This window comes from Triticum dicoccoides, chromosome 1B, assembly GCF_002162155.2.
Source record: "Triticum dicoccoides isolate Atlit2015 ecotype Zavitan chromosome 1B, WEW_v2.0, whole genome shotgun sequence".
Lineage (NCBI taxonomy): Eukaryota > Viridiplantae > Streptophyta > Magnoliopsida > Poales > Poaceae > Triticum > Triticum dicoccoides.
In genome coordinates this window covers 489,267,616-489,276,986 of record NC_041381.1, presented here as the reverse complement: position 1 = coordinate 489,276,986, position 9,371 = coordinate 489,267,616, and positions in this window count along the sequence as shown.

The following is a 9,371-nucleotide window of genomic DNA, read 5'->3' as shown; positions in this document are numbered from 1 at the left end:
GTCCCCCCCTTAATCCGTCCCTGGTTGAACCTGTATGAAAAAAATCACCATATATTTTCAAAGGGTCGAAATGCATTTAAAAAACCAAAATAAAAAAGGAAAAAAATAAAAAATAGTGAAAATGGAAAGAAGAAAGAAAAAGAAAAACATGAAAAAATTAAAGAAAGAAAAAAGACGAAAGAAAACCGCATGGATGGCTCCAAAGCCAACGACTTCTCTACATGGAAGCTTCTCAAAACCTCAGAGGGAACTATTGTTAGGCCGACCCATGGAATGAGCGTTGTAGGGGGAGTCTTGTTCGGTCTCCCAATAAGCAAGGCATAGTCTTCGCAACCAGGACCTCATATATCGCACATGGCGCGCTGGGAGGAGACGCAACGCGCATCCATCGCTCCCCTAGCACGCCCTTTTGGGCGAGCCCATGTGCGGGCGCCCTATTTTTAACTAGATAATACCCCGCGCGTTGCTGCGGGAATTTGTTGCTATATATTTTAATGCGATTTAGTTGAATTTCTGCCAATGTAATTTGTTCTCTTCAGCAATGCACAATAGTGCGATCCATGTAAAAATAATGCAATCTTGCTAACAAAATGGTGGAACATGAGTTTACCTCCAGTGGGTAGTAAGAGGCCATAAAAATTAGCTAGCCATAAATGTTACGTCTGTGGCATCAGCTGTAATATGAACTCTGTCTATGTGCACACCATTGTAAATTGTACTGAATGTACATTAAAATAGCTGTAAATATTTTTTCAATTGAAATTAAAAATAATTACAAATGCCATGCACCATAAAGACTCAACTTACGTATTCTCATCTATCAGATCAGAGGACAGAGAGTTAGCCTTCCATCCCAACATGAAACTGCAATGCAACATCGGGTGGAAAATGTCAACATGGGAACTGAAAAAAGGGGATGAGGACGAATAAATTCCCTAAATAAGAAAGGACATTAGAACATAAAAACATGTGCATCTTGATGCTTACAAAAGGTAGAAGACTAAATAGATTACATCGCCTCTGTTTATGCTAAGAGAAACCTCATATTTTGGCTCATATACGTCAAACAAATTTAGTTAAAAAAGACCTCAGACGCTTCACAGAATGCATAGTACTCCTTTCAAAGTTGGTACAAAGTTGGGTTATCTATTTTAAAACGGAGGGAGTAGATCCAAGAACAAAGCATGTGAGCTAATGTTTGGGATGACTTGCCTGACATTGAAGTGCGGAGAACTCAAACGGCAGTGTCACCGGTCTGCTATAGTGCCTCGGTGGCGTCATCAAGTACGTCGGCAGTTCGATCTGCTAAAAAATGATGTGCAGACACCTCTATTTGGCTTGATTAGCCTTAAAGATTGGGATTGCTGGCTGTAGCACGCATGTATGCTGAGAAGATTTTGAAGGCTTGGGATATAGGAACTCGGGGTCGGAGCATGGTGTGTTAAGGGATGACGAATAAGGTTGAACTTTACCTCTGCAAATGGGAGATTGGACTCGATAGGAGACTGTAGTTGGACGGCAGTCGGCAACAGCGCAAATCTCGTTTCATCAGAACTCCCCACATGTCGATGGACTCGAGTTGGTCCCCCGTCTAAGCCATGGGGACGCGCCCGGCGGCCGGAGGTACTCAGAGGCCGGACGGGGAGCACACAGGCGGCCGCTCTTTCCAGACGCCGCGCTACGCAGATGGGCGACTTCAGCGGCAGCAAGCTCAGATGCTGTTGCGGCAGCATGTTGGGGAGATGCGATCCTCCCATCCCCTGCCCGCGGCCACTCCTTCTATATCGTCCTCCATCATCCTCCTATCCCTTCTGCATCGAGCAAGATTTGAAAGGGGATGAGGATGCGATAGGCACTTGCCAAGATTTGGAGAGGCGATCAGTCATGTCTCTTTGGATGCCTGCGTTAGTTCCAGAACATATGAGTCGTCGAAAGATCGCGAGTCATATAGGCATGCGAGACAACACAGTAGTATGCGGCTCGGGAACGTGCCTCGCCGAGGTTGCCTCTAATCTGATGGCTATCTATGATGTGTGTCTTGAATCGATGGCCAAAGTTAATTGAGGTGATGTGGCTTAAGGAAAAGCTAAAGAATTCCTAGTAGTGGGGGGCTCCTATGTAGATATAGTAGATTTTGTTTCTTACTTTTCTTTTCTTAATATCTGTTCTTTTTCTAATTTAAATAATTTGGGATTTCAAGGAAGTTCTGAAAATAAAAAAAGGATAATTTCGAAAAAGATGGTCAAGAAATATAAAATGTTCGTGGATTTAAAAAATGCTCGGGATTATTAAAAACTTTCTGCATACTCAAATAATGCTCATGATTTTGAAAAATATACGCACATTGAAAAAACTCATCAAATTGAATAAAAATTACGAATACAAATAATTTTCATGAAAAATTTAAAAATATTTAAAAATGAAAAAATGATCGTGAATTTCAAAAAAACTTCATTGGTTCAAAAAAATCATGAATTTTATAAATGTTCATGCATTCAAAAAAATGTTTTTGAGTCTTCAAGATGGCTTCAAATGGGAAAGTGATCAACATGAAAGTTCTTAGTCTTGTCTGAGACTGAATCATCTTAATCCAGTGTCATATGGAACCTATAAATCCGAAGCAAGCTCAAGCACAGAAGCTTGAAAAATCATGTCAAACATTTTGACTAAATATTCGACCCAGTACCTGACTTTAACATAAGCGTTCTGACTTATGTCCAATATTTCGACTCTATGCTCGATCTTAACATAAGCATATTTTTTTCGACTGAGTCGGACAAGGTTTGTTGGCAAAAGCAACTCCCTTGACGTACGGTGCATACCGTTGGGCCACTGAAATGTGGGCTATGTTCCCAGCGGGCCCACATGTTAGTGGTCAAACGGCACCTTACCGTACGGTAGATGATCCTCGTCCATTTGTTGACTTGTTGGACGAAAATTTAAGTCATTTTCTTGTACAAGAAGTCCATCTGTCTCATATATAGGGCAGCGCATAACCACCGCACATCTTGACGGGTTTCCTCGGGGTGTGTGCGGTTTCGAATCTTCAAAAGACCTCGCCAATATATCTTCCGCACCATGCTCCCGAAGACGTGCCATGTGCATCGTGCTCGACGCCAAGGGTGATATGGTGACATGTTCGTGTGTGAAGCGTGCGATCGCGTGCGCACACACACACAAACTGACCCGCTCACACATAGCACCGAGCATCTTGGTTCCATTCCACGGATGAATCGTACCAAAACAACAAATGCAGATACCGGTCTTCAAGGAATGATTTCACCCGCGAAAAGAGAAGGTGTTGGCTCTCATACTCATGTTTCAATGGAATTAGAATGTGTCACAAAACAAAACATGTGGCAGAAGAGCGCACATCCTTCCCGACGGGTACGCGGTCTGCACACGTGTCACAAAACATGCATAAGCCAGCTGCGCTAGGAACTTTCACGGACGTATACTTAACGGGCTCAGGTGCACCACGTGCAATGCCGAGGTACATGGCTGTAGTTAGTGGCCTAGTGCCATGTGTTTGATCATTCAGAATCTGGAATCACGGTGGAGCTACATACGACGACTTGGGAGGTCTCCGATTTAAACTTTTTAGCCTTGTCAAGATTTGTGTTGTGCGCTGCTGCCCTGGCTATCCTCTACTGCTCTGCTGAGTCTGCTCGTCCAACCAACCGCACACGAGCGCATCGGGGTCGCCATCTCTGCTGCTCTTTACAGCTAACTCCAACGCCCCGCCCCCCAATCGAAACGGACACAAAAATCGGCCTAACACGGTGACCCAAATAGGCATGCGTTTGCTTTTTGTCCGTCGCGCAATTCATTTTCGGCCTAAATTTGGGACGCATTTGCGTCGGTGGATAAGAAACGGACACGTGTGACGCCCACCTAGTCTCCCCCCTGTCCCGCCAGCCGGCGGCACAACCACCCCCATTTTCCCCTCTTTCCCAAAAAACCTCCTGCCCGCTCGCGCTCCCGGCCGCTCGCCATGGACGACGCGTCGACCCTCGCCGACGCCGCTGGCCTCGCCTCCGCCAAAGGCAAGCCCCGCAACGCCTGTAAAACGGCGGCGCCAACCAAAAAGGAGTTGACGGATGCGCGGCGGGCCATGCAGTCGGCCAAGAGGAAGGTGAGTGTGGTCGCGCCGGTCACGTCCACAACGCGCAGACGCCCCGTTCCTTCGAACACTGCTCGCTGAAGGTGAGTGTGGTCGCGCCGGTCATGCCTGCGCCCATGGCCATCGACCTCAACGCCACACTTGTGGCCGGTGGGGGGCAGAGGAAACGCCCGCGGGAGATCCCATCCGACATGCATCCCAACGCTCGCAACCTGTTCGACACAATATCGGCCACGGACGATGAGACGACCAACTGTTTCAATTGAGAACATCATCTTCAAAGGCGGTTTGGGTGGCGCGGCCTTCGATCTCGACGAGACCCTAAGCCAAGACGACCGACGCCCCTTCATGGCCGACCACGAGGGCACGACCAACACCTTTGCTCAAGGCCATGGAGGCATGACCAACCCCTTCATGCAAGGCCAAAATGACATGGGCAACACTTTCCGCAAGAACATGAGTTCCCGGAAGACTACGACCTAGAAGAAGAAGATGAAGTGGACATCGAGGGGGAGCCCTTGTTTCTCGAAGACGAGCTCTCCGCCCAAGCCAATGCAAACAAGAAGCGTCAAAGCATTCGGACGAAGGCATACATAAAGGATGAGGACAAACTCCTTTGTGAATGTTGGAGGGACATTGGACAAGACCCTAAGGTCGGCCCCGAGCAAAAGGCATCAACCTTTTGGCTACGAGTTCATCGTGAATTTCACGAACGCAAGAAGTTCGCGCCGTATAAGATGGAGAGCAAGCGTGGGTGGGTGTCCCTCTCGAAGCGTGGAGGGTGATACAACAAGAGTGCAACAAGTTTTGTGACACCCTTGGAAGCATCGAGGGCCGCCCCGTGAGTGGCCTCGACATCAAAGACATGGTGTATATGCGTTTATCTTCGTTTTCATTGTTTCATGCTTGCATGTCCGTTTGCCCATATTGCATGTCCATTTTTCTATAGGAATTCCAAGCTTTGGAAGCATTCAAGGCCCAACACGAGAACAAGTCGTTCAACCTCACCCATTGTTGGATGGTCATAAACGGGGACAAGAAGTTCAAGGCGCAATATACCACCCTTAAGGCGTGTGGAGGGGACAAAGCCGTCGAGGCGCATGGTGAGGCGAGAAGTTGCGGCCGTGGGAAAGACCAACTCCAAGAAAGAGGACAAGCGTGATGCCGCATCGATTTCCTATCATGCAACTTTGGAAGGCATGATGACCAAGAAGGAATGAAGGATACAAGGGAGGAGATGCACCGGCAAGACAAAGAAGAGCAAATGAAGGCCTTCATGGAGATACAAAGAAAGATGCTCGAGATGGAGGCGGAGAAACAAAGGAAGAAGCTCGAGATGGAGGCGGAGAAGTAAAGGAAGATGCTTAAGATCGAGGCTACAATGCCAAGACCAAAGCAAAAGAAGTGGTGCTCGCTTGCATGATGAAGGGGGTGGATATCATGAAAGTAGACTTGAGCACGGTGTCCCCGAGGAAGAGGCCTTGGTTCGAGAGGATGCAGGCCGACATGCTCAGGCTTGATGATTGGTCTATGGTGGAGAGCACCATTTTTTTTTGTATGCCGGCATGTCCACGGCCGAGATGGCGTGGTTGAACTCCTGGCCCTTTTTATGTGCTGACAAGTGTGCCGGTCGCTAGCAAGTACGTCAACATGAAGTGCTTGCTTTTTTTAGGCTTGCATGTATGCCGGCAGCTGGCATGTCGCGAGCATGAACTCTGTGTGATGGCATGACCACTGCGTGATCTCTGGCGACGGGTCTTTTTTTAATTCAGATTGTTTTTTGCACGGACGAGAATTGGATCGGCCGATTGGATGCAGGACCGACCCAAACGCAGAAGGGACGAACGAGCCGACCCAAACGAATAAAACACGCGTCCGTTTGGCCCAGCACGTTGGAGTTGCTCTTAGTTCCGTGGCCTCGAACTCTACTTAATCTTCCGATCCAAATAGATAAAACGTGTGTCTGTTTTTTTTGAAGGAAAAACGTGTGTTTGTTTGAATCGGCGCGTGGGAGTTGCTGTGCTCGAACCCTGTTTAATCTCCGTCGGTTCATCTCTCTCTTTCTCTCTTACGCGACTCGCAAGCAGAACGAAAGGCTGCATGCGCCGGCCCGTTTGTTTTCTCTCTCGTCGCCCTCTGAGCCTCTCATCGGCGAGTACGTCGGTTGTCGGCAGCACCTTTAATCTATCGCTCGCCTTTGCGGAAAGCCGCTTAATTATTTTACGCGACGGCTTTGTCCGGTTTGTCTCGTTCGTTCGTCGACCTAGCTCGCAGGGTGAGCCGTTGCTCCCAACTGATCGAACGTGGTTGAGCTCTTTTGCGGGTGATCGAGTTGATAACCATACCAGCAGGTACTACTGGTACAAAGCCAAGGCGTTTCTTATGACAATGCCCAATCATGCATGCATCCGTTCCAATCATATACTACAACCCCAACGGACTGTGTGTTAGTTTATCACAAGAGCCTTTCGTACGTACTGTATTTAGTTGGAGCACTCCAATGGCGGCCAAGAGCTCTTTGTGATCGACAGCCTCTTGCGCTTTGCGTAATGCACGATGGAGCACAGCGAGCAGCTAGCTAGCCGCTGACTGCACTTTGCCGCCCCGACCATTCATGAATCTTTCCCGTGACAGGGAAATAAAGAGGCCATCTCAAATGGAATCAGACAAGCCAATGAGCCCTATGATATGCCTCTCTAGTTTGAGACTACTGCACCCTTCTTTTGCATTATAGGCCTTGCTCGCTTTGCTAGCTAGGCATGGCACCTGTGCACATTTCAGTGGGGAGAAAAGCTATGCATCACATTTTACAAATGCTATCTAGGCAATGTAGGTTAGCTCATACCATAGCCTTAAAGAAGAAAGACCGATAGGTGTGAAGGCTAGTATACTTGCCAGTGATGCAAGCGATGGAAAACAATTGCCCATGCAAAATGTATCGAGTTCTCTTTCTGTTCCAAGATCAGAGCAAAAAAAGTGAGAGCACCATCCAACTTGAGTGGGAGCCTGATTGAACTTAAAGATCCTAGCTTCTTTTGGTAGCGCAACAAAGATGAATGAATCTTTGACCAGGGATTCACATATGCATCAAACTTTAGTGTCTACCTTCCCCAGCGAGTGAACGATTGATCGACACGCCGACGAGGACACAAGGGCAAAGGAAAACAAAATAAAGGTTTGATTGAGGATGTTCTCATGTAGTGATGCTGTCTAGACTCTAGCTCCAGCAATAGTGCAAGAAAAGCAGGCAAACTAAAGGCAGTTCTTCAATCCATCAAGGACGGAGCAGCAACAAGGGAAGCAGGGATCAAGGAGTAGATATGCCTTGCCCAATCATGCTCTTTAGGAATGTATACAAGAACATGATTCAGTATAGCTTTTTAATGGATATATATATAGTGATAGACAAACACCTATTTTTTTTCTTGGGCTTGGGAGGCAAGTGCTCTGGCCATTTCATTAAGATAGGAAGAGGAATATAGAAGTTATTTATGTGACAAATAAGAAGGAAGAAAGAAACTGCACCAGCTATTACATCTCCGTAACAAAGGGCTAATTGCATTTGGTTAATATCCTTCATGACTAGAAAAGCAATGTCATGCACGGATTGGGAGGTGTCGTTGAAAATCCACCTATTCCGCTCCTTTCAAATATTCCACAACACATGTATGATCACTTGGCCGAAAATACTTGCACAGGCCGTGTGACAAACTAGTGACTCAATTCGAATGATGGACACAAATTAGTTCTTTTTTACTCAATTCCAGTGAGGCCTCGGTCGGAACAAATAAGGCCATGCATGAGGTAGGAACTAGCTTATCGGCCAACGAGTTATTCATGTGTGGCAAGACATGAGATGGTAGATGATCAATGCAATGCTGACAGAAACAGTTGTCGCTTGCTAAGTACATGTTATGCATGTTTGATGTGTGTTGTATTATACTTGTAAGGAGCTGAATTGCCAGAAAGGATGCTACCAAGTGACGAAGCAAGTGGCAAGTAAAAAATCATAATGCTAAACATCAATCATGCTAAAGGAATGTGGCACCCTGGCTCTAGGGCTGGACGAAAAGCTCGAAGCTCGCGAGGATATTGAGCGCTCGATAGTTCGGCTTGTTTCGGCTCGTGCTCGTTAGTTAATGAACCAAGCCGAAGAGTGTTTTTTGCTCGTTAAGATTAACGAGCTTAACGAGGAAGCAAACGAGTTTCACGAGCTAACTCGTTTAGCTCACTAATTTTCAAAAGTTTGACATGAGGACCCTAGTTCAAATCGGCCCACTAACAAAAGAGTTGCTAGTTAGCCCAGCTTAGGGGCATAGCACACCAGCCCACTTCAGCACTTCTCGTAGACCTAGGAGCTAGCCGCAAGGAGACCATAGAGTCAACCAGGAGCCAGCCGCTAGGAACCGAATGTCATAATTTATGTTGTTGTGATTTTTTGATGGGATCATGGGATTCTTCTATATTGTTTATTATCTTAATTCCTTGTTTAACTTATTCTATTGTGATTGTTTTATTGGATCATGGGATTATTTGGTATTGTTTATTACCTTAACGAGCACTCGTGAACACTCATGAGCATAACAAGCCCATAACGAACCAAGCTGAACAGAGGTTTTAGCTCGTTAATATTAACGAGCTTAATGATAACGAGCTTAATGATAATGAGCTTAATGATAACGAGCCGAACGAGCCGAGCAGCTCGTTAATCCAGCCCTACCTGGCTCAGAGCAACCTGTTTACCTTGTATTGCTAGCCCAGAGATCAAGTTTTCTGGCAACACACAACAACATGGTACAAAAAGCAACCGTTTTATTGAAGCTAGCGGAAACATAGGTTCGGTATTACATCAAGTTGCAAGGCCAAGCGGCACACACGGTGCGGCTGAACAATATGTACATTATTTAATGAACATGAAGGGGCCTCGATCATGATAACTACGTGGCAGCGGAACGACGACGCAGCGGAACTCCATAGCACAGGGACACCGATGTGGACACGATCTAGACTCGCGAAGCACTCCGATCCGGTGAGACTTTCCTGAAAGCTGGCATGACACGCCAGGTCAGTACATTGAATGTACTTGCAAGCTCACAACAAGCATAAGCACAATGGCAAACAATATCATGACAATTAATCAGGTTAAATGCAATGTGATAACATGCTACAGATGCTGTGAAACCAAACTTATGCACCGAGTCCCTCGGACTCTCTTACCATACGGGTTACCTCGTAACTAACCTCATCA